At 35.7% G+C, this 26,956-nt stretch overlaps 1 protein-coding gene, 1 long non-coding RNA gene and 1 pseudogene across 3 annotated transcripts in view; 2 read left to right on the plus strand and 1 right to left on the minus strand.

The window, feature by feature from the left end:
- The window catches only part of UNC5C (unc-5 netrin receptor C), a 351,352-nt gene that overhangs the window by 184,573 nt on the left and 139,823 nt on the right, over nucleotides 1-26,956 (minus strand). The window lies entirely within an intron of this gene.
- The window catches only part of LOC140623817 (uncharacterized), a 30,457-nt gene that overhangs the window by 2,157 nt on the left and 1,344 nt on the right, over nucleotides 1-26,956 (plus strand). The window contains exons 2-3 of the long non-coding RNA XR_012023332.1: nucleotides 16,844-16,868; nucleotides 26,690-26,762. This is a non-coding gene — a long non-coding RNA (uncharacterized lncRNA). The remainder of the gene's footprint in view (nucleotides 1-16,843; nucleotides 16,869-26,689; nucleotides 26,763-26,956) is intronic.
- LOC140623620 (nuclear transport factor 2 pseudogene) lies at nucleotides 12,314-12,827 on the plus strand (annotated as a pseudogene).

A 26,956-nucleotide genomic window follows, 5' to 3' on the forward strand; every position in this document is an offset into this window, starting at 1 on the left:
TTATATCTACACGACCTGACACTAGCTTCCCATCCTTCCTACCACGGTCTCCTTCTTCACTCTGCTCCAGCTACTCAGACTTTTTGGTGTTCCTTTGAACACCTGCCAACAATCTCTGGCTTCAGGATCATTCGTGGTTCCTGATGGAACTTGATAGGGCATTTCTCCTTCCACTCTGCTGTCTCAACACATTCAGGACCCCTCTCTACAGTCACTTCTCCCAGAAGTATGTTGTCTCCGTATTTGCTACTTCATTCCTTTGTGGCCTTTTCTTTCACCCAAGATTATGGCACATGTTGATTTGTTAATATGTTTTTTATCTAATTCTTCTTCCATCTATCCTAAAAGTGTTTATTTCCCTGCTATCCATAGCACTAACACAATGATAGGCACATGTAGGTACTCAACAAATGACTACTGAGTAAGTGAATGGACCTCCAGTTTCTAGGAAAGAAACAGTTTAGCTGATTGTCTATAGGATAAGGAATGAAAGATACTGACTGCTTTTACAAATGCAGATGAAGAGTGGAATACTTCCATTAATTCCTCTTTGGCTATTAAAAAGGTTAGGTTTCTGTTAGGTTTCAAAATAAGGAAGCAAGAGTAAATACGTTTCTTCTGGTTTGTTTAGTAATTCCAAATATAATGAAGCTGTTTTGATGACAATCTCTAATCAAATCACCATAGACGAGATCTGATCTTTGGCTGGTCTCCAACTATCTTTGTTTGGTAAATCTGAAGAGTAGGTTTGAATTAGCCCTTCAATTATATTATAAGCAGGTTTACATCCCAATACAAATTTGAAGAATGTACACACTAATGTCAAGATAAGAGAAAGAGAATGTCAAAGCAGCATCTCTCAGGACTGATCTTAATGAGTTAGGAAACTAATCCAAGAAAACAAAGGAAAGTAATACTTCAATACAGATCTTCTCCCAACAGTTGTAGGACACAGAACAAGAGCACAAATGGAAGCCCACATACTGTATGTCTAAATACAAGGTTATACATCAAGCTAACAAAATATTCAATAAAATATTTTTTATCCTCTAATCTTGACAAATACACCATCCTGGGATTTACTATATGGCTAAATTCTACATTATCATTCTTTATGGGTCCTGACTTCCATGTTGAGGCCCATGGAGGCCTGCGAGGAGCAGATGTATTCTCTTTCCACCCCCGGATCCCTTAGTTGCTATGGGCAGCTTTGCAGGCACCCACGCAGCCATCCTTATACACCTGCAGAAGCTCTGTCCATAAGCCTTACAAAAAGTTGCCTTTTGGCCACTCCTTAGACCTAGGACTTCACACACTGACAGGAAGGCTTGCCTTTGAGAGGACAGACCCAGGGACATGATATATGCATGCATTAGAATCAAGCAAGAGCTATTTTGAGAATACTAAAGTTCTGGGTACCCACAGCAAACCTGGACTGGGAAGTGGATGAGGAAGCATGTAGAAGACCCACAGTAGGGACCCTGTAGAGTGCAAGACCCAGAACAGCAAGCCTCTAAAGCAAGCTTATGGGTGGTATGGTCAGTGCCAGTCAGGGTCTTTCTACAAAATAGGAAAAGAAGGAAGTAGAGAAGTATGGAAATCAAACACATACTACATGGGTCATATAAAGTAAATAGAGCTCAGAAAAAAATCACATTATGTCTTGGGAGCTTAATTATAATAATAGATTGAACTATGGTATTAAATATTTAAATCAGCACTTCAAGCAATAAAGAGTAGAAACGACATGGCAAATAACATGGACTGGAGTAACATACCCTGAAAATACTTGACAGAGACTCAGAAGTGAATGTTTTATCCTATTTGTCTTTCCTTGACCTACCTTGTCTAGTGGCTTGCCGCATAGTTGACCCTCAATTAACATTTGGGTAAGAAATGGATGAACAAATAAAAAATTAAATTAAAAAATATGAGAGAAGCTGACAGACATAGAAAGCAAATAATCAGTGTTCTGAATCAACGTAAAAATAAATTGGAATTGGTTATTAAGGACATAATTGAAGAAAATATTTTAAAACGTAGTCAAAATTAATACAAAGAAAACATTATCAAAGTACCTTCTCTTAAGGTTACCTAATCTCAGAGAAAAAGAAATTTTCTACACTGCCATACAGGGTGAAAAAAACAAGAGATTATTTAAAATGAAGCCATTATTGAGAAATGTATAAATAGGGATCCCTGGGTGGCGCAGCGGTTTGGCGCCTGCCTTTGGCTCAGGGCACAATCCTGGAGACCCGGGATCGAATCCCACGTCGGGCTCCCGGTGCATGGAGCCTGCTTCTCCCTCTGCCTGTGTCTCTGCCTCTCTCTCACTCTCTCTATGTGACTATCATAAATAAATAAATAAATAAATAAATAAATAAATAAATAAATAAATAAATAAAAAGAAATGTATAAATATCTTTCCTTCAGTGAAGAAGAAAACAGAATGTTACAACAGTGGGAATGCAAAAGTGATTGTTATAAAGAAAATATGTTAATACAGCATGCTTATCTGAAAAACAATCAAAACATCATTTAATTTGAGCCAAAAAATATTTGAAAACTTTTAACACTCACTCCTAATAAAATCACCAAACATAAGATGAGGAAGACAATTTTCTAATATAAAGTATCTATTTTACAATGAAAAGCAATGTTCTCAATGGCAAACTCCTTGAGTCCCTTTAAAACCAGCAACAAAATAAGAGTGCTCACTCTTTAATATTGTCTTATGTTATATAATTTTTAATAACTATAATATACTACTTAATATTTCTTATGTAAGATGTTTAAAATAAAGGCAATAAACATAAAATATTTTATTCATTAAGTCATTTTTATTAATGCCCTTGAGATTTAGATATATCTTTTTCTTAATTTGCCTTTGAGATGTAGATACATGTCATAAATATGTGCACACACATATAATTTTTCAGAAAAACATGTCTGCTCTGCATCTTGTATTGTTGGCCTATAAGGTGATTCATATTTTTTACTCTATGAAACAGGTTATCTGATATTAGAGAATAAAGGAAAACAGATTATAAACACAGAAGTTGTTCCTATGTTCTATAGGAAAAAGTAAACATGTTGATGTACCAATATTTATGTTTAAAACAGGGCCAGCTTAAAAACCAGTAATCTATTATATGTTTAGAAGTTTTCTTTTTGAAAAAATAAAAGAGTTTTTACATTTTTTATTATGATAACTAAGTGATGAGTGAATCATTCTGAATCAAATTATAGTCCTTGACAGTAGATTAAACTTAAAACTAAACCTAAAGTTATTGTAGGCTTCAACTACTTGATCTGCTTTTCCAAATTTTTCCTTTTTCCTTGATGATAGAGTATTTCCAAGTTACTTCTCAAATAAATTAATGTTATTGTCTACAATACACCATAATCCATTCTTGTATTGCTAGAAATTCAAATTTGATAAGCATTTTTCTTGAAACTGCAGTTTCTTTTTACAAATTAAAAGACGAGTCAGCATAGCCCGAGGGTGTCCATGATGCCCCTAGACAAAAGTTTTGGTTATCTGTCTCTTCACTGGTCTTTTAGGCTAAATCCAGTGAGGGGCTAACACCACTCCTCAGTCAGGCCTCAGCCCTGCAGGATTGTTCAACATTATACAGAATTTGCATAAGCAAATCATCATTTGTAATATTCAGGGAACTTAATCAGTTGCTTGATTATATTTTGGAATGTAACGGCACCCAGAGAAAAGTCAAATGGCTAAGACAAAACATAAGTAAGAAGGCTTTTTTTGTGTGTGTGTGGGGAGAAAGCTGTCTTTAATATTCTTATTTTAAAATCACACTTTTCAATTTTCTGCTTTATAATGAACTACAGCCAATTACTTCCCATCAACACTGATAAAAAGAGCTGTCCAACTGTTCAACATTTGCTCTACTAATTGAATGATCAATTATTCAAATAAATGATTCTCCCTATTAAGCTCCAAGAAAAGTCTTGGTTGTTGCACCAGCCCCAGATATAATATAATGTGGAGCAACAAAGAGACCAAATCCAGATAGGATTCTGAATTGTTAAGAGAAAATCCCTCTAATTGGGCTAAGATTTATGGTACTAGAAACTGCTTTGGCATCTCATGGATTCTGATTTTTTCTGAGACTGCTAATCTCACCTTCTGTTTTGCTGATTAATTCATTGGCAAGTATCACTATGTTCCTTAAGAACATGCACTTTGTTAGGTAATGGATTTTAATGATTAGTCTAAATGCACTCCTTCCTTGCCAGCAAAGAAGGACTTCTCCCTAAGTTATCTCAGCCCCAAGAGGACTCTACGGGGAGTGGGGGGTCGGGCAGTGGCAGGGGAATTCTCAGCTGAGAGACGGCAGATGTGTTCTGCATTCATGCCCTACATTTAGGTGGATTAATAATAGCTGAAGGTCATTCTGTGGATTTGCTCTTTTAAAGACAAAATAACTTTTAAAAGACTCAGACTGCCTGGGTAAGCAGACACTAGCCATAGTGTTCACAGTATTCAGAAGGATTCCTTCTCAATAAGTGACAAGCTTTAAAGATACAGACATGCATCCAAGCAAGGAGTGCTTACATCAATGGGGGTGATTTTCACTGCCCCAAACCAAAAACTACTTTCACACACAGAGTCACACAGTACTTTCACCCATGTCTAAAAGCCAACTAGTTCAGAGAAACACAAGATTTGGTAGCTTATAGAGTAAGTGGCTAACTTCATTGGTAGGTCTCCTTCTTCCCCAAATTAAGAATATGCTGACAGGAATGAAAATTATACGTTTTTTTTTCCCTTTCAGTTTTATTGAGCTATAATTGACATATAGCTATATATATTTAAAGCATACAGCATAATGACTTGAGAGGAAATACAGCTTTTAGAAGTCAGATTAGTTTGCAACTGAATCATCTAAAAAGTGTATGGTAAATGCAAAGTATACCCCACTTTCAGAACAGGAGCTAAGAATCAGATTCTCAGAGATACAATCTATTAATGGGAGGAACATCTACTAACCTGGGCAGAATTTTATCTCAAATGAGGCTAGATTAAAGTATGGATACAAGCCCATGTAACTGTAACTATTTTTATGATATCCTAAGGCTATTATATGGGTAATGATCATTTCAGGAGCTAAAAAAGCCACATTTTTGGATGTACAAACATACATCGTTTACATAAATTCTAGTCAGTAATAGCTTCCTGCAGAGAGTTGAGGAGAGATCATTGAAATATGAGCATTAGAGTCAAGACTATGTCCCAGAGTCCGTCAGTGACTGGCACACCACAGGTCTCCGACAGCTATTTACTGAATGACTGAATGACTCCAGGTAGCATTGACTACTTCCAACTTCATTCCATTGATCTCCCATAGGAAATTTGAGAGCAAGCATGCAATTTAAAAATCTTAAATTAGATTAAAAACCACAATTTGTAAAATTTTACATTATTGACTTCCTATAGCTAACAAACATGATGATTTGGAGTTATTTAAGATGTCTTAGAAATAGGCAACTTTGTATTGTATTTCTAGAGAAAACTTTAAATTTTCTTCATAAAACTTAGAATGTTCACCTAATATTTTACTAGTGTTTTGTTTTAAGACTTCCAGTTGGCCACATGATTATGTTCCTGGTTTACGAACTTTATAATCATGACTTGTTTTGAAAGTAGGAATAAATACTCATACTGAGGGTAATTTATTGGTTCTGATACACATAATTTAAAAACTATTGGTGAATAGAGGAAAAAGGGTAACTGGGGCAAGGGGTAGAAAGACAATAAAGAAATATAGTCTGATCAATAATAAATAGGATACTAAGAAACACCCTAGAGACTCTATGCCTCCAATTTCACTTAAGTCTTAACATACTTTACATTTCAAATCATATCTCACAGAACAAGTGATAGGATTACACTGCTAAATCCATAAGCATTGATTTTTGTCTCAGTCACAGATGCATGCTGTGCACTATTGGAAAATTTGCTAAAATAGGTTTGCGCTGCAGAGTGACTAGCATGTAGTGAACACTATTTCTATAAACTTGCTGAAGTCTTTAATAAGCAATCATCTAAGCTTTAGAAACATAAACAACATTAAATTACACAGAATCCTCTGAACCTGCACATGGATCTTTCGCGATTCTCTCGTTTTTCATTGTTGTGGAGGCCTTCCTATTCCCTAAGCGGAGTATCCTGCTTTCTAAAAATCACAGCACACATGTGTGAGCTTTCAAAGTGTTTTTAGGAAATATCCCCAGTGGACTCTGGAGAGCTTGCCTTCCGGTCAGAGAAAGAAGAAGCGCTCAAATGGGCTATTATTTTCACTGATAGGTTGACCCCATTCCTTGTGGAATTTTGGATTTAGTTTCACATGATTTAGTTTCACATGGTGGTAGATCAGTGCTCAGTAGCTGTGAGAATAACAACCACTTGGCACTCCTGAGGCAGGATAAGGAATCTTGGGAGAGGACAGGCCTAAGATAAGGAGGTGAAAGATGGCAGTGCTGCCTCATGCCTTTGTTGGTTCTTGTCAACTACTCCTGGGGAAGGGCTGTTAGAGACTGTGCTAGGAAATGGAAAAGGGCCACAAATAGTCCCTGGAAGACTTGTGGCTTGATGATGCAAAAATGCTAGGTATTTTAGCATTTGTTGCTTTTATCACATTGCTCATTCACCATTAGAAACTAGTTTTCTGAAACATCCTTTTTAAATTGTTATGACAATTTTCTTTGTTCTATATTTTCATGCCCTCTACCTTGACTTAACTCTTTTTGATGGAGAGAATCCTATTTGGTCCCATTTTCTCATGCTCCAATTTTTGTTCTAGCTAGATTATCATATCTAGTTTATTTCCATGTACTTTAAATAGATCTTTAAAAATATTTTGATTTTAATGTTTAAAATAACATAGAAGATTGAATTTTTAAAAAAATAAAAATCAAAGTTATCAATCAGCATTTTAGGTCTCATTAACATGGCCAAATTTGGATAGAATGTAAATAACACAGAAGAACACTTAACATCACTAGTATAATTGCAAGTACAAATTACTGTTTTTCCTGATGTCTAAGGCTTCTATATTTCTTAAGTGACCATCATTAACATAACTTCTTAAAATTAGTCATTTGTTTAAAAGATAAAACCTTGAAAACCAAATCTCCTGATTTGCTGTGATGCTAGTTTTCTCACCTTTTTTTTTCCTATGGTGACAAATAACTCCCTTTTGTGAATATCCTGGAGTAAAACCACACTATTTATTCAGAATTCATTAAATGATCATCTCTAATTTCTATGATTAAGCATTTAGCTTCAGATTTTGCATGTAGCTAATAGCACTGAGCCCACTTTAATTAACTTAACCTCATTAAAGAAAAGCGCTCTCTCCTGGGGACCACGTGACAAGTGAAATGTGAAAGTTCATATTTTGTTCAATTTTACTATACGATTTAAAACCTTCATTTTAATGAATACTTGTTAAGTATGCAATGTGTACTAAAGAGGATTTTTCCTCAGTATAGAAGAAAAGGAAATAAGATTTAAACATTTTTAAATTCTAATACCTAACAATATTAGTTTATAAAAAGGTTATTAATGAGCTTTTTATTTACAAGTCATACATTTCTGAAAAAATTTACTGCGCTATCATCAAACCACAAGAACAATGTGAATTTCTTACAGGCACAGCATAAGATGTATGCTTTGCTTCTGAGTATGAACACGTATCATTATTGAACATCCATAGTGATTCTAAGAGGGCCACTTTGAAGATCTTCATCATGAAGCTGGACATGTTGATTGTATATTTCTGTGAAATTATTCATGAAGGTGCTTGACGTTCGCTGTGAAAGAAAAGTATTGTCTGTGTGTGGGTGTCATGGCACTAAAAGAAAATGGAAATAGAAGGAGTGTAAACAACTATCTCTATTCTTCTATCTTCTTAATTCATTTTTCAAATAATCATGTCTTCTCTAGTTTTCCCCCAAAAGGAAAACACTACCGCCACCTATGCCTATCTTTGAGACAATAACTGAGCAGTGCTAACTTTAACAAAAATTATTAAATTTTGAGTATGTCTAAAGCTCAGATTTTAGAATGTCAAATTAAAACATACAATTTAATTATTTGGTACATCACTTCTAAAGTTTGAGTGTTTTATTAATAATGAGGATTTGGAAATATTGCATAGAATATTGCATATACACTTACCAATGACCTAAATGACATCCTCAGTGACTAGATTTAAAAAAAAAAAAAAAAAAAAAAGCCCAAACCCTGCTAAAGCATTAAATGAAAATTATGGATGGACAAGGCTACTAAGATATTCAGACAATAGGCTGGCACTGTATCAGTTTACAATGACTGGCTGCTGACCACAGTACTGGAATGTAGATAAGAGTGCACGTGTGTGAGGGTCAGCTGGTCAGTGACAGCTGTGACTAGCAGGAAAGAGCAAAGCCCAAAGCTAGGATTTCTATAGCAGCCACCTGCATGCTCAGCAGCCCCAGATGAACCTGAGTGAGAACCTGGTGTCCAGGTTTCCCAGCCACACTGCAGATAACACCAGTGAGTTGGTTCAGGTCACATGGGGCCTGTTTCAAAGTAGTATCTAGACTTGGTAAGCATAAGGTCCTCTTTACCCATGTCATCATCCCTGACCTTCACGAACACAGGTTTGTGGGACTTGAAGCTTAAAGAACTTGCGAGGCCATATTAAGAATAATAATCCAAAATCATGTATAAAAACTTAGATGCAAAGTATATATTTTATTTAAAATGAGAAAAGAAGTCATACAAAATTAAAAATCTGCGAAAAGACAAATATGACAAATATTACAAAATTCAGAAAAGTAACATTTATCTTCTTCTTAGCTGCCTGTCACACTTTAATGATGCTTTTTTTCCCCTTTTGCATTTGTTTTGCTTCCCACTCTTTATGGCTTTTCCATATGACAAAGGTCTTGCATTTAATGCATATTACTCTGACTTGTCTCATTTCCCAGAGTTATTCTAAAGTTCTATAATTGCAAGCTTGCCGTCCATTGCCATGTAGGTCTTTGAAACATTTTTAATGTTGCTTCTCTTTCACTTCTTACTCCTAAGCACAGATGCTTGGCTCTGCTTTGGATGGCACGCTGGCACTAGTCTGGTCAGTGCATCTGTTAGAGTGAATCACTCTTCCTCTGGTCACACTACCCAGCGGATATGACAATGGGTTTGGTGTCATGGCCACCATTGGCTTCTCCCTGTCATAGCTTTGCTATTTCTCTTGGCTCCATGGTCATGGGCATCTCTGATCTTTCCTTATAGCAACTTGTGATATGGGATAGGAATCTTGAATCTGAAATCTTTTTTTTTTTTTAAGCAGAAAAAAACAGGTGATAATTTAGAGTATGGGAAATAACTCTGAGTCCTTTGCTTAAACTGAAAAAAATAAAAATAAAAAAATAAAAAGTTCACATTCAAAGCAGTGCTTTCCTAACTTGGGAATTTTAAGCATCTTCATTTCTTTTTAATGTTTTAACACTTCCTGGCCCACTATATAAGATACACTTCCATACAGAAACATAATGTGCATGTTCTCTAAAGATCCTTTCTCTTTGAAGTCACAAACATCATCTTCCATATCTGATTACTTCTAGTACACTGCATGAGAGAAAAATGTTCAACTATCCTGGGTCATTTTCTATAAATCAATCTTTTGGGAACAGATTGCACCTTAGCTTTTAATGACACTTATTAATATATTATATTAATATATTAGCACACTGGCATTCAAAAGGAATTCATAAGGCATAGACCTAATTTGGATAAGTACATAGAGTATAGAGTCCCCAGGTGGAGTAATCTCCTATCTGCCTATGTCCCCTTTTGGCAATGGAATAAATAGCCTTGCCATCATTTGATTCTAAATTGATTCTCCTACTTAGCCACTGCTTTATCAATGCTTGGCTGAATGTAAAGCTGGGAGTGAGCAACTTCCTCAGGGTGCACTGCTTTTGATGGGTTAGCTGTCAAACGCTCCATTGTCCAAATTACACTGCTACTGTAGATTTCCTGCTAAGAAACAATTTACTGTAGCATAGAGCTATCAGTCTTGCGGGTTGTGTTAGTTTTGGGGGATCAAAATCTGATTAACTTACTGCAGACACACAGCAGTTCCTACTGTTGCTTTCCCCAAATTTCCATTTACTGTGTTGTTAGCAGGACATGATAATAGAGGCCCTCTACAGAAGCATTGCTAGAATAAACAGTAAGCAATGCTGCCAAAGCCACATGCAATATCAAGGCTAAAGATAAGCATGAAAATAACAAATAAAAAAAGAGAAGAGATGAAGAAAAAGAAGCTAAATCATCAATATGTTCTCATATTTTTCTTCTTCCAAGAAAGAAGAAAACGTAAATTATCTGGAATATATTATCTAACATAACATAATGGAAGTATATTAAAATATATTAGAGTATATTAAAAGTAACATATATAATATATACCTATTATATATTCATTACTTTTAGCCAGACATCTTTTCCAAACTGATAAACAGTTATAAAGGGATAAGCACTCCAGTGGTATGTGCGTGGATTTTCCTTATTTTATTATGTTGTTGTTAAATACATAAGCATCATGAGATGTTACAAACAAATCTCTTTTGGTGATTTAATGTTTTCTTCTTTTAAAAAACTATTCCCATAATAGTCATCCTCAAGATTTCTGTTTGGGAATGTTAAGACTCAATTATCGCTTTATTGATTCAATACAACAACTTAATGATGAGTCTGTTTACCTTTTCTACTAGCTTATTTATATAAATACCAAACAACAGCATACCAAGGAGATTTCTGTGATGAGCAAAATGCCAGGCTCTCTACTTCTTATTCAATAGGAGGGAGTTGAGTATTAGACTTAATTTAATCATTGCATTCAAGACAGGACCAAACATCAGTTCTAATATTGCATTTGTGATAATATTGGCATCCATATTTGCTAACTTAATTGAAGCACTACAACTAGCTTTAATATAAACTTCCAAATTTTAATAAGCTGAGACACAGACATTCTCATTACACCAGCAAATAAGTGCACATGTCACCTTTTCATCTTCACAAGAAGGCCCACTCATTTTCTCTTCCCATCAGGATACTCAGATTTGTCTGTCGTCTTTCACTCAAAAAAGTATTCTACTTTAGTACACTAAACACTTTTGTGAATAGCATTAACTGATTTACTCCATAAAGGGCCTTTTGCTAGATTAGTAACAGAGTGTGAAAAAATGATTTGCTCTAAAAGAAAGTAACTAGAACAGTTCCTTTCAAAACCAAATATTTTATATATATATAAGTATAACTACTTGTATACATCTCAAATATATATACAACATATATATGCACATGTGGAAATATCTATAGTTGATATCTATGTATTTTTCAATAGGCTTTAAATGAAAGCTTGACGGTGGTAGGGCTAAGAAGAGAACTGGTTGTTGTCCTAACTTTAAGCTCATCTTCTGCCTGCTTTTCAACCTCATGTAGGAATATTTCTTGAGTAACTATTATATACTGGGTTCTGTGTTTGGTCTTGCAAATACATTGTGCATATAAATAGTCTTTATCCTTAAAGAATTCACAGTGTAATAGAAAAACTGAAAAATGATTACAAATACAGGAATAATAGACAGAAGTATAAAGCAAAGAGAACACATTGTGCCTGCAAGTGAAGAGGTTAGAGGAGAGTATATTTTAGCAAAATCTTGAAAGAAGACCTGGTTAGGTGGGCAAGTAGGCAAAAGGCACTTTATACGCTTGCCATGTTACAGAAGTACGGCTCAACAAAGCAGTTATGAAGAAGCATAGCAAGTCTGGTAGAGCTAGAACACAAGTCGCAAGTAACTGAGTGTGGATAAGGCTGGAGTGAGAGTAAGGGCCCGACAGGTAGAAACAAACTTGAATGAATCCTGGCAAGAAGCCATTAAAGAATTTTTCAGGAAAGAGTAACAGGTCCCAATTTCCATTTAAAAATAATTACTCCAGTAGCTGTGTGGAAAAAGAATTCGAAAAGGTGGAAGACAGAAAAGTGGATGAGTAGGCAGGAGATAATTGCAAAGCTGGTGATATTATGGAGACTGTACTAAGACTGTGGTTTTGGTAAAGATGAGAAGCAAAATTTAAAAGATCGGTTGAGAAGACAAGGTCTTTGGTTGGATAGGAGTTGAGGGATACGTTAAGAATGAAGCATCTGACTTGGCTGACTGGTGCAACCAATACATTAAGAGTATGTAAGAAAAGGGCCGCCACCACCGCTGCCACCATCGTGCCAGCCCCTCGGGTCTCAATGAGGCCGGGTGACACTCCAGAATGGGAGACAAGCCAATTTGGGAGCAGATTGGATTCAGCTTCATTCAGCATTACTACCAGTTATTTGATAACGACAGAACCCAACTAGGCACAATTTATATTGATGCATCATGCCTTACGTGGGAAGGACAGCAGTTCCAGGGGAAAGCTGCCATTGTGGAGAAGTTGTCTAGCCTTCTGTTCCAGAAAATCCAGCACAGCATCACGGCACAGGACCCTCAGCCCATGCCAGATAGCTGCATCATCAGCATGGTAGTGGGCCAGCCCAAGGCTGATGAAGACCCCATCATGGGGTTCCACCAGATGTTCCTATGAAAGAACATCAATGATGCTTGGGTTTGCACCAATGACATGTTCAGGCTTGCCCTGCACAACTTCGGCTGACTTCTTCCCAGCCAGGCACTCATGCTGTTTCCTCCACCCTCCTCTTCCTGATAACTATTCACACTCCTCCAGATGCTCCAAATATCATATACAAATGGCAGGGCCGCGGCGGGAGCAGGCACAGTACGCTGCTACTACCGAGAGTGCGCTGCTACTACCGAGGTATTGTGCATGATGTTTGGATGCTAGAATAGTTGCATCTGACAGGAGAAGTTTGTGTTGTACCAGCCCATGCCTTGGAAAGACTTAAGTAATGCAAAAGGTTGTCTTTTTTTTTTTTTTTTTTTTTTTTTTATCTACTGACAAGTTGCTGTAGTAACCCAAAGAAGTGAAGGAGAAAGCAGCTGCCTCACTGCCCAGATATTGACCGCCCAGATATTGATTTGTTTGGATGTTTCAATGGCTCATGATATAATAAAACCACAAAAATTTTCTTAACAGTTAAAAAAAAAAAGAGTATGTAAGAAAAGGACACAGTGTAAAATGGGAGAGAAGAGAGATGGGTTCCTTCACGTTATATCTGAACCCAGATGGAGGACTGGAGCCCTTTTGGAATCGGTGGTGGGAGATCTTCCAGAGTGAGGTGAAATGTCTTCAACCACTGCAGTAAATATGGATTCCCTGTTTCTGTCATCTATTCCCTTTGTGCTTTGTAATTAAAGAAAAAAAAATCTTTCATACTCATAAAGACCTCATTTTGTTTCAAACATGCTTTGAAAATACAAGTGTGCTATTTATGATTTTACCCTATTATACAGATATGTTGAATTGCTCATATTATAAAAAATTGCAGATTATAATTTGTAAAAAGAGAACATTCAATGTTATACTGCTCAATTTCATTTTATTCTTGTAAAGAATTTATATTTTCATTGAAATTCATTTTGATCATCACTAAATAAGAACTAAAGCCAAAGGATTTTCAAAGATGTTTCACAGAACTATAAAACATAGAAAGAAGGTTTTTAATAGCACAGTGTATTATTTTAGGGTTCTACAATTGAAAGTGTCAGAACTTTCCATTGCTATTGATAGCAATGGATTGAGTTGATGGTTCTGATATTAAAATGAGGAACAAAAATGTCCTTATTAATTTTCGTATTACAACAAAATTATTATTTCTGCTGATGGCTATACACTTTTTTTCCTCCAGTGTTGGCCAGTGGCGAAAGGTCCAGTCCCATGATAACAACTTCCAGTAGGCAACCTACCTGAATGTCCTCCTTGGACTTTAAATTACGCATGTTAAGCAATGCACCTCCCCAATTTTGTTTTCTACTTATTTTTTTGAGCTCTGGTATGTCCAGAATTCTTTTATTTGGCTATATTTCAGTAACAAGCTGAGGAAAAAAAAAATCAGGCTCTAATAGGATGACTATTGTTTCAAAACGGAAACCTAGAAGTTGCTCAGGGGCTGAACTACCAATGTAGTTCAAATACAAAATTGAAACATCAAAAACTTCAGTCCTCTTCAAACAACATCTAACATTCACTCTATGTAATGCTCTGATAACTGTGTCACTGTTATTGCTGGTACCCATTCTGAAATTTGTCTTGACTCATTTTTAATCATCCATCATAACCTGCAGTGACTCTTCCTATATAATTTCTTTAATGTTTGTCCCATGTATTTCTTCAACCACTCCTCTGCCCCAGCTCACTCTCATATTATTACAACCAATTGGTAGGGGGTCTCTGACATCACTATTATGCCTCGATACAGTTTATGCATATACAGTTGACTAAGCATTCACATGTCCACGTTTTTTCAATCTTATCTCACTCTTTACTACAACACTGATTTTTTTTCAAATATTTCTTTCTTGGGGATCCCTGGGTGGCTCAGCGGTTTAGCACCTGCCTTCGGCCCAGGGCGTGATCCTGGAGTCCCGGGATCGAGTCCCACATTGCGCTCTCTGCATGGAGCCTGCTTCTCCCTCTGCCTGTGTCTCTGCTTCTCTCTCTCTCTGTATCTCTCATGAATAAATAAATAAAATTTTTAAAAAATATATTTCTTTCTTCTGAGCACACTCAGCACAGCTGCATAGTTTGGACATCCGTGCCTTTGATTTTTCTGAAGCCCTCTGTACTTCTTTATGTACTGCCTGCTTATCCTTTGAGATGCAGATGATTTTTCAGTCCCTCAAAGCTGATGTTATCCCTAACACATACAGATAAATTTCTGCAGAGCTATGATTTGCTAGTCTGTCTTGAAGACAAAAATGTTGACAGCTGGAGACACCATGGCCACATCTCTGCCTTGTTGGGAAGGACAGATCCTGGACCTATTCTCACTTTCCACCAAAAAGGCCTTTGTCTTGTGCTCTTCTTACGCTTAATTTAATGTGGTAAAGTATTTTTTTTCCTCTATAAGGATCTTAATGGATATTCACATGGGTTTTAATCCAAGATTAGAAGCCCATACAAGATGTCAACAAAATATAAGGTATTAGGCATGTCCAAGGCTTAGACAAGTATGGCAATGCTTAAACTAATATAAACTCTGGTCTTCTACATACACTTCTCTTTCACTCCTCACACAAATAAATTGCGAGATTTAAAGAATGTATATTCAAATCTGGAAGAAAAAATATATTTTAGCTCATAAAGAAAGCATATTTTTAAATGCATTCATGTTTTATGTGAACCTGTGTCCTATTTGTTTGAATTCAATATATTTAAGAATAAATAACCATACCTCAACTTAAATATCCTGACATTTCTAATTTTGCGCCAATTTCTCACGTAGTTTTACTTTTAAATGTGAAAAAGTAAGTGGTCTGAAATTCCATCCACATGCAGAGCTAACAACTTTATATTAATGGTTTTAAAAATAATGTCATATTTCTAAAATCCTGTGTCTCTGACATGGCTGACCCAACTATGAACCTGTGACTAGTTTTCTTAAAGAGCAAAGTAATATTTTTTTTTTCTTTTTGCCTGTGATAATGCATCTCAAACATCAGTTCAATGTTGGTTTTTACTTAGCTGACAAAGACCCTCGCCCTAAAATATTTTTACTTACAATAACCTGATTATTGCAAGGAGTTTGCTGTTTAGTCATTTAGCCTAAATGACTGACTGCTTCCCAAAAGTATGCTAAAGATTTCCAAGCCATCTTTCCAAGGCATTTAGGTAGATAAGTAAAGCCCGTAAGATCTCTGTTCAAGAGATGGATAGTTCTACATTTGTTCCAGAGGGATATTTTTCATATTCAATGAGTAGGCACATTTGCTTTAATACTGAAAATTACCTACCAGAGATGATCTATTTTTACACAAACACTATGAACATTACACAAGCCACATTAATAATAATAATACAGAAAAGGGCTCCGAGAAATAGGAGTCCAGGAATATGAAGAATAATGTAAATTTAAAAACAACCAATGACAACAATAATAGGACAGCGAAAAAGTACAATAATTTACCAATCTGGCACTACATAAACCAGCAAATGTACTTTATGATGTTTATCTTTGCTATAATTTTCAGAACATAAAACCATACCTTGATTGCAAGTCTGATCTATTATTCACAGAATCGTTTTAGAGAATTTGTTTATAAAGTCTCATTTCAAAACAGATGCAAATTAGTCATGTTGGAACAGGTAGGAAAAACACAGTTCTCACACAACTGATGAACAATTCCTTTTGCTTCTTGACAGAAAAACCCTGCATACTAACTAAAACTAAAAGAAACAGAGGCGCCTGTGTGGCTCAGTCAGAAGAGCACATGAGTCCTGATCTCGGGATCTTAAGTTTGAACCCCCAGGCTGGGTATAGAGCTTTCTAAAAAACATAAATAAACTTAAAAAAAGAAAAGAAAAGAAAAAGTAAAGAAAAAAATGAAACTGGAGATGAGGCCTCTGACTTTCTGTTGCTCAGGTTTATACACTTTGATTTTACTTCACCATAGTCATTTGCTGTTTCTCTTAACTTTTGGAGGTGGGATTAAAGTGTGACAATGCCTATAGTTCTAAGAGTCTTGCATAAGAATAATTCATATTCTGAGCACTTACTCTGTGTCAGGCATAGGGCTGAGGATATACTCTCACTTAATTCTTTAACATCCCTACTAAGTAGTCCTATTTCTATCTCCATTCTAGAATGAAGAAACTGAGATTTGAAGAGGTGAAGTAATTTTGCATAAATTCACATAATTTATAAGTGGTGAAATAATTATGTAAATACAGCCAGTCTGACTCCTGAACCATGCTTTCAATTTCTTTGCTATATTATCTCTCTATATGGCCACAGGACCTTTGTTTTTTGTGGGTTTTTTTTTTTTTTTTTGAGTTAGTGGTATTAAATAAGCATACATGTTAGATAAATAAGTATTTTCTAGAATCTGTCAGTTAAGAATCCATTGTGCAATGAACATTTTTTCCTAAAAAATTCTTGCCAGGTAAAAGAAATGTTGCAAAAAGCTGCCTTAAGCATATTCCACAGATCTCCCAGTTGGCAATTTGATAGGCCGGTTATTATTCAAACACACTTGTCCTTAACCATACTAGAGCAATCAAGTGAAACAAAGCAGGTTACACTGAAAGTACTTAGAAAGCTGTGCACAGGGTTATACAAACCCAGAAAGCATCCAAAACTGCTGGAAAGGAAATCTGGTCAATTCAAATACTAACCATCACAGTTAAGGCAATTTCCCAACATTTATCTTCCCATCAGTCTTTATAATGGATGTTTTACTATTCAGTTTGAAAAGAAAAATCTAAGTATTTACTACAGAAGGTATGTGAAAGATGTTTACATAATAAAATAAAGAGTTAGTCAATAAAATAAGATAAAACAGATTGTTAGACTGATTTTTGCCTCCCTTTTCTCCTACATACAGAGGGGTAAGCTAAAACATGAGCATTGCACAGATTTCTAGAACTGTTCTATTCTACAAGATAGCCACTAGCCACAAGTGGCTTTCAGGCACTTCAAATCTGGCTAGCTTTACAACTGAAGTGAATTTTAAATTTGTATTTTTATTAATTTAAATTTAAAATTGATTGATACTCAATTTAGTGACTGGAAAATTTTTAAGTATCTTTGGTGTAATTCAGGTAGATAAATTTGCTTTTTCAAATGCAAATTCTATGAAATCAAATACAGATCATGTATTTCCAATTAAAATTTAGCATCTGAGTTGAGATGTGCTGTGAATATAAAATACACACTAGATTTCAAAAACATTAAAAAAGAGAACATTAAATACCTCATTGATTGTTTTTAAATATTGATTACATGTTTAAATGATATTTTAGAAGTATTGAGTTGAAAATAATGTTAAGATTAATTTTACCTTTTTACTTTTTAAAAGTGTAATTATAAGAAAATTTAAAATTACATACACAATACCCATTATAGCTCTATTGGATATTATTCTAGATAGTTCTATTGTTTTAGGCTTTTAAGCTCATTGCTTGTCTTGAAAATAGTTTAAAAGTATGCCCCAAACCTTATGAAAATGACATTATTTCTTAATCATAATCTCCATTCTCATTGTTGGACAAGAAGGATTCTAAATCTTTACCTGTTGGACAGTAAAAAATTCTGATTCTTAATTAAGTAGACTCAGCAAAAGATAAATCACTCAAATAAAAAGGAAACAGAGATTTTTGGGGGGTGCCTTACTTATCCCATTTCTCCAGACACCACTGGTGGGTTAAAACCAGGATTTGAAAAATGACTACCTGAAAACTCTCCAGGTGACTTTCGCAAGGTACATTTCTAAAAGGTTCCAAAACAGACACACTCCCTAGAACTTCTAAACAAGGGATTTGGTAACTAAAATCTACGGCATTCTCATTCTTGACTTCTACATTTTCAAAAGAGAGAAAGTTAGTATCCTAAGCTTCTTAATGATCCCAATGGTGTTTATCCTTTGGGCTACCCTCTAAAGGTAAATACATCCAAACCAAACAAACACGCAAGTAAACAAATAAGATGGCTCAAGGTATCCATAGATCTGAATAGAGGGCCAAGCCCTTTGTGACAGAAAGCAAAGGTCACCACCTCCTTGGGCCTGTTTCCTTATTTTCCAAATGGAAACAGGGAGATTCATGATATCCAAAGGCTTCTTCTAGCTTTAAAAGTTGGTGATTCTAAATGGATTCTTGGAAGCTAACTCTCACAGAATACTTTTCCATTTTTCACAGCACCTTGCATATTTAATTCACAACCAGCTGGTGACAAGCTTCTTAACCCTCTTTAAACAAGGAGAAATCTTAGATGAAAGAGGCTAACTGACCTCCAAACTGACACAGTTTTAGAAACTTGGTAGCCTGGGACTACAACTAATCTAAATTATTTTCCCATGTATTATACTGATTTTCATTTTCTGACAGTTGCAGAAATTATGCTGAACAATTTTCATATATTAAATCATTTATAAAAGATGGGCTAGACAGATAACTGTCATTTCTTTCTAATAGATCTAGCACTCTTTCTTTGTCTTTCACTGTCAATACCACCTATTTTAAATGTAAACTCTTAGAAGTCAGTGAGAATATCTATGAAAGATAGACAAAATGTATTTACTAGATAGTGTCTTAACCATCTTGATGACAAATCTCTCAACTTTTTTCAACTACGATGTTGTACAAATTATGAAATGAGCCATGTTATTTTTGTGGGGAAAAGGTATTTTTGGAGAGGTATTCATAATACTTTTTAATGTACGTTGAAAAATAAATTAGGTTATTTATTTATTTATTTATTTATTTTACAGAAAGAGATCTTTGAAGCCTAAAAGAACTAAATAGCTTACAAATTTATTCAATTTTCACCCAAGGACCCCCTCCTCCCAGAAAGTTGGTTCATTATTGAGTAATTAATAGTTATTTCTTCTGTGAGTCAGTAAACAAAAATTATATAACAGACAACATTTTGGGGCTAAGAGAAAGTATTCCAGTTAAAAATGATTGGTCATTAATTAGTCTAAAAATGTTAGGACTTCTTGGCATCACTTAAAGAATCAGCAGAGCAATTTTTTAAGAGAGTGTGAATTATATAAACACTTTACTAATAGACCACTATAGAAATCTTGTCACGGTAAAATGATTTAAAGTGTCACAAGATGGAAAATAAGAGAATTTTCATTTATCAGATGTTTTATAAACAAATTCAGCCAATTATATATTACTAGTTCATAAGGACAGGACTGAGGCCATATTGATTTAACTGTGACTATCTAAAAGTAAAAATCTCCCAGGAGACTATAAATAGGGTATATACATCATACATTCCCTCAGGGAAATTCCTTCAGATCAGCATGCACAGTATTAGGCGTCCACAAATCCACCCTTTAACCTGGCAACAAAAGAGAAAAGAAACAGTAGGGATTTCTACCCTTGGGGAAACATAGTAGCCATTGGCTTAGATTTATTGTACTCTGCTCTGCCATGTGTCACTTCATGATACAGTGCAATGTGGGAGTAGGAGAGATGGAAGAGTTAGATGGTTCAGCGTGAATGTCAAAGTTGTATCTGTGGACTGCAGTGTTACCTTCCCCACCAGTGTAATAGGAGTTACTGTAGAGAGATCATAGGGTGAAACATAACATGTTGAGTGAATGTGAGTAATTCGAATTTTCCAAGATGGAACTTTTGTGACCAGATCATACCAGTTGGCTGTGGAGCACGACTGGAGGAATCAATGGTAAATATTAAGAAAGGAGGTATGAAACTCCTCCTGTTAAAATATAACACACACGCTAGGTGGGCTGTACTGATAATCCACAGCACACTTACTGTACCTTAAAGTTATCCTGGAGTATCTTCTGAATTAGAATCATTCCAACTGGCACTCTGGACTTGATTAGGAAGTTCTATTGAGAACCATTAACATTTCCAAATATTTTTTTTCTTCTAAATATTGAACAAGGATATTATTTCTGCAGTTTAATTACCAAGCTCCCACCTCTGAAATATGGATATGGGTGTAATTTTACCAGGTTTATGCAGAGAATATTTAGCATGTTGATATTTCCTTCCTGTGATCATTTATTCATTTGAAATTAAAAACCTAAAGCAGGCATTTTTCTGATATTTTATTATAGCCAGCCGTTCCGTAAGCTACAGAGTTGCCTGTTTTAAAAAACAGAATTCAGGGACACCTGGGTGGCTCAGGAACTGAGCGCCTGCCTTCAGCTCAGGGTGTGGTCCTGGGGTCCTGGGATCGTGTCCCACATCGGGCTCCCCTCATGGAGCCTGCTTCTCCCTCTGCCTGTGTCTCTGCCTCTTAGCTTTCTCTCTCTCTCTCTCTCTCTCTCTCTGTGTGTGTCTCATGAATAAATAATATTAAAAAAAATAAACACAGAATTCAAAAAGCAATTCCTATATAACCTGTTTTTTCCAAGATAGCTTACTATATGTTTCTGCTCTAGGCATCAACCCTGGAAGACAATTTTGAATGTAAATCAGATTAAAATTATGATAATGGTACTCATTTTTGAAAACCTCTTCTCTGATAGTTTTATTAAGAAACAGAAAAACAAATGAAGATACCTGGCTGGGTAGCTAAGGACATCTTATCTACAAACCTGAACTGAATACTGTTAATGCATTGCCTTTAGTGGTGCTTTAGATGTGCAGAAGTGCATACTGATACTATAAAATAAATCTACTATTTTCTGCAGTATTGCTACTCCATTTGTATTATTTTAAGACTTAGCTAAGCTTGACTTCTGTACCCAGCTGCTTTCTAGCTATCTAACTGAAACTCCTTTCCACTCCTGAAGCTTCATGAATAATTTGTGAAGGCAACTTCAATCCCACTAAAGCAATTTCTGAAAGGCAGTAATGAAATCCCACAAATGGGAAACTAACTCTACTATTCACCCCTCCTTACACTATGGATAAAATGTCTCTAGTTGGGAAATCTCCTCCTGGTAGAGCAGGGATTGATCTTTACCTACCCTTACTGCCAAAGGATGAAAACAGTCATGTTAAAATAAATAAGTAATGTAAGCAAACAGAATTCCTTTAGCAGCAAAAACTATACACTATTTTTTTTTCCTGTTGACTTCCAGAGATAGGTGATGATTTAGGCCTGGAAAGTTTGTTGGTGGGACAAGTACCTCCGAAATAGATTTCTTTATATAAATCAAAGGGGATGACAAAATATACAATCATAATTTTGAAAAGGTATTTGCTTGTATATATATATTTTTTCTCATCTCTCATTTTCTGAGAAAATTTGTATTCCTTTGTTAGTGTTATCCTACTGTTTCTAGATAGTATGCTCTGCAGCAAGACACTGGTTCCAAAGCAATTCAGTAGCACAAGCAGCACTAGAAGAATTGATGAAAAAAAAAATGGAATAAAAACGAGAGAAAACCTCGCTCTCTTCTATTACTGACACCTAAGACAACAGGCTGTGAAAATGGTTTCATTAAAAAATAACAAGCTCATGCTCACCAGGGGATAGATCAGGGCAAACTGAATCAAAAATTCCTCAATCATTGCTCAAGTAGGTCAACTAGAATTAATGCAAAGGGCAAAGATTCACAGTGAGCTCCCTCTTTCCCACCAGTCTGCTTCTTTAGCCCTCTTTCCTGGCCAAGAGGTAAATGGTTTGGAGGGACCCTCCATGATGGGCAGGTCTTTTGGCCAGGCCTTTCTTTGGACCCATATAAAAGTGGCCCCTTGACTCTTAACTATAGAGAACAAACAGATGGTTACCAGAGGGGAGGTGGATGGGGCAATGAGTACATTGGTGAAGGAGATTAAGAGCTCACTTATCATAATGAGCACTGAGTAATATATAGAATTGCTGAATTGCTATATTGTACACCTGAAACTAATATAACACTGTCTATTAACTATACCAGAATTAAAAAAAAATAAAAGGTGGCCCCTTGTCCTGGAAACTACTAGTGTGAACACTGCAAGTTATCTACACCAAAATGCTAACAGACTGCTAATTAGATCCAAAGTTATTTGCCTTTTAGCAATGTACTTCCATTATTTTTTTATGTTTTTACCTTACTTTTACAATAGAGCCATTTTTAAAAAAGATTTTTATTCATGAGAGACACAGAGAGTGGCAGAGACACAGGCAGAGGGAGAAGCAGGCTCCATGAGGGGAGCCCAATGTGGGACTCGATTCCAGGACCCTAGGATCATGCCCTGAGCCAAAGGCAGATGTTCAACTACTAAGCCACCCAGATGCCCTCCAAAAGAGCCATTAATTCAGCTGGATGATTAAATGCTGGCCTCCATCACAATAAAGTTATTTTTTTCTTCTGCATAGATTATAATAAAGGACAATTAATTTTATTCTTATATATAAAACCATACCCTTTATTTTAAAAACTCAGAACAAAGCTCAAGAAGAATTAGTCCAGGTTAAACCTATAGAGCTCAAAGTCTTAGCATCCTCTAAGACCTAAGGGTATAGCTATCCCAAAGCAGTTCTTTTCTCTTTCATCAGCATTATAAAGCTAAAGAACTCTCTTCTTAAATAAAATGCTGTGTGCTTGTCCAAAGAAAATACAGTTCTCATTGGACTGACTGAGGGTTTTACAGTCCTGAGTTTTGTTATTCAAAGCATCTCACCTCCTCCCATGCAAAGCAGATCAGAAGTTTCCTGAGGGCCTAGGGATTTACCATAAAGATCTACTGCTTCCATGCAAGACTAACAAGATAATTTGTAAGGCCAAGGGATCATAAAACATGGAATTTCTTTGTTCAAAAAATATTAAAAATTTCAATACAGTGGCAGCAGTGCATTAAACTAAACATGGGGCCTCCTAAGGGCCACAAGGCTTCCTGGTGCATAGCTGGGAACCCCTGCCTCTGCCTGCCACTGAGCTGGAAGGAGCATGCGGAAAGCTTTTGGAGCAGGAAGTTCTCTGACTTCATCATGAAGCAACGTCTATGTTTTTTTTGATAATCGGTCACTGTGGCATGAGACATAGGAAATAACATCCAGACTATTATAGACAGATTACTGATAACCAGGGCAAGGAATTTCAACTTCGGATAAACCCACATGATATTAATATTGAAGTCTGTGCCTCTAGGACCTTGGGAAGCTTCAGAAAAGCTATCTACTGCATAGAAAACATGTGCTGACCTTACAGTTACCACAACACTTGGATTCAGGTGTTCATTAACTGGCTATGTGATTTTGTGTAAGATACTCCATGGATCTCCTTTTTTCTCACTTGTAAAGCAAAGGTGTTGCATACGTGATTCTGAGGGCCCCTAGAATATTTACTAAGTCTAAGAGATGAGAAAAAAGAGAAATGACCTATATTTTATTTTCTTAAAGTGGGTAACATCTCTACTTTTAATGGGCAGTTAAATTTTATAGAAGGATGATGATGATGATGATGATGATGATGATGCTATATGCTAAGCTCTGTTTAACTATCTTACCTGTTATATTTAGCTAATTTAGTTTACATTTAGCTCACCTAATTTTTTTTAAGATTTTTTATTTATTTATTCATGAGAGACAGAGAGAGAGAGAGAGAGGCAGAGACACGGGCAGAGGGAGATGTAGGCTTCATGCAAGGAGCCCAATGTGGACTAGATCCCGGGACTGGGATCATGCCCTGAGCCAAAGGCAGATGCTCAACCGCTGAGCCACCCAGGCATCCCACATTTAGCTCATCTAATTTTCATAAACACTTTATGAAGTAGATACTATAATTATGTCTATTATATAGGTAAGGGAGTTGAGACCCAAAGGGCTTAAAGACACTGATATTTACTAAGCTTCTACCATGTACTAGGCTTTATGGTGGAGCCCATGGGATCAATGCACTCAGGCCCCAAGCACAGAAGCCAGGGTCCTGAGCACTAGAGAATGGGCAAGAGTAAAAAGAAAGGGACAAAGTCTTGTATCTGTTATCTGGGTGCCCCAAAGAGGGGTAGCGTATAGAATGGAAAAGTTAGGGGTTTGATAAAGGGAAGAATTATTCTGAACATAAAATAGGTTCCATTCATATTTCTAAGAAATACAAATGCTTTACACAAAGTGAGAAAGTCTAACCAATTCCAAGGTTAATAAAATAATGCATTTAAACCATTGTCAACTTGTTATATATTTTCAACTAAGCAAGTATGGGTATGAGAACCCACATTTGTTTTTCTTCCTCCAAATGATTTTTAACTAGTAATATTAGAGAAAAGTGAATAAGAAAACAGGCCCCTACAGGAGTTAGTTAATTATGCACTAGACAAAGAACCTTTCTTTATATCCCTATTTTTATTAGATAGTATGAACAATTAGTTTTCAAATAAATATCAAATATATCCTTCCCAAATAGAAAAAAAAGTAAATTGGGCAGGAAGCACTATGCATAGAGATTTAAGTAGCTTTTTTGATATATTATGTCTGTGTCATTAGTTGCCTTAAACATAACTGTACCCTATGGGGCTAGTATCATCCTAAAAACTCAGCTCCTTGGGAAAATGCCCATATACGGACATTATTTCTGAGTTTTTACTGCCTTTCAAAATTTTAGACATAGACTTCAGGGAATAAAGCACATTTAAATTAGCTGTGCAAAGCAGACTAGATCATCTCATTGCACAACATCGAGACAACTACCAAAAACATTTCTTAAAACTCTCATCTATATTTCAGAGCAGCAGTATTATTAATTGTCTGTATTCTGCTCCATCTTCATAATTCAATGTGTCCACTTCTACATCTGTTTCCTAAAATTGGCATCTTTATTGTACCCTTGGGACACAATTTCCCAATAAGAACTAGCCAAATGTAGCTTTTTTTTTTTTCTTCCTATGTAAAAATGCTACAGTGAATAATATACATCTTTGCTCTCAAAGGGCAGGAAGAAAATTTGTATCACTGACCATATGCAAATTGAAACAAAGAGTTTCATGGCTATAATCAAAACCATTTACCTGAGTCCTCAAAATGACTTGGGTAATCAGAAGAAATTATTTCCCCAGAATTTTAATGAAAGGTATCCTGTACTTCTGAGTAATTGGATCCATTCTGGATTTTACTCAAGTTGCATCCAAGAAATCATCATCCCCCATAGTGACACCAGTCCTGCCCAATTCTGGTGGCCATACTCTGCTAACTGTCTACCAAATTAGTGAGAATAATAGCTGTAATTCAGAAGTCTAACTTCATTTAATCACTCATTATTCATTCATTCAGCAATTATCTGAGTGTCAGCTAAGCACCAGGCAATCAGTAATACTCTACCATAGCACAGAATTCTCCCTGTTGAGTGTCTGTATCACCCTAACTATTGTTGTTGACTTGGTAGAACTGTCCAACTGAAAATAAAAGCTTGCATTTTAATTACTAGTTTAGACAAAGCAATAAATACACACCTTCTGTTTCTTGTTTCTGTTGCATGTTATGTATTTTTAAAAGACAATCGGGTATTGATTTTCAACCACAAGTAAACAAGGCATCTGGACTTTGTCTTAATGAGATAAAGTTTAGTCTGTGCTTTCTCTGTGGGATGGGTTTTGCTATTTAATTGGTAGCAAAAATCTTCAGCAGTGTGTCCTTTTTCTGCAAACAGTGAATTCTATGTGGGAACGAGGTTGCTGCAGGAGGCTTTCAGATATAAATAGAGTTTTAGAACTAATTAGATAAAAATCACAGGAAAAATACTATTACTTGAGCAGAAACTGGAAACATTATTTTACTCTAAATTCCCTGAATAGCACAGGAAAAAAAATATAGCGCTTACCTGGAATCTTCCAAAATAAGGCCAATTTACTTTTAACATGCTATTTATATCAAAGGTCTTTCTAACATCTTAGACAAAGTTAGGATAACAAACATGAAAAGAAGTATGTTACTTGCATTACTATGTTCCGAAAATAAAAATGTAATCATTAAAAAATAAGAAAAATAAAGTAACACAAGACACAGAAATTACCATGCCAAAAACAATAGTCTAAAAATGTTAACTGAGACATGTTAAGTACAAATTACTTTGATTTAAGCAGGACCTTCCCCAGAGACTACCAACGCAACATTGTCAACAACTTCACAAAAAAAGTACTGTACTGCATATAGCAGGTAAGAACCCTTTAAAGTTACTGAGGATAAAAAAAAGTGCAAAATATTTTTTGCTCCCTTAGTGTTTTCTTTTTTTTTTTTTTTTAAATTTTATTTATTTATTCATGAGACACAGAGTGAAAGAGAGACAGACACAGGCAGAGGGAGAAGCAGGCTCCATGCAGGGAGCCCAATGTGGGACTCAATCCTGGGTC

Source organism: Canis lupus, chromosome 33 (genome assembly GCF_048164855.1).
Source record: "Canis lupus baileyi chromosome 33, mCanLup2.hap1, whole genome shotgun sequence".
Lineage (NCBI taxonomy): Eukaryota > Metazoa > Chordata > Mammalia > Carnivora > Canidae > Canis > Canis lupus.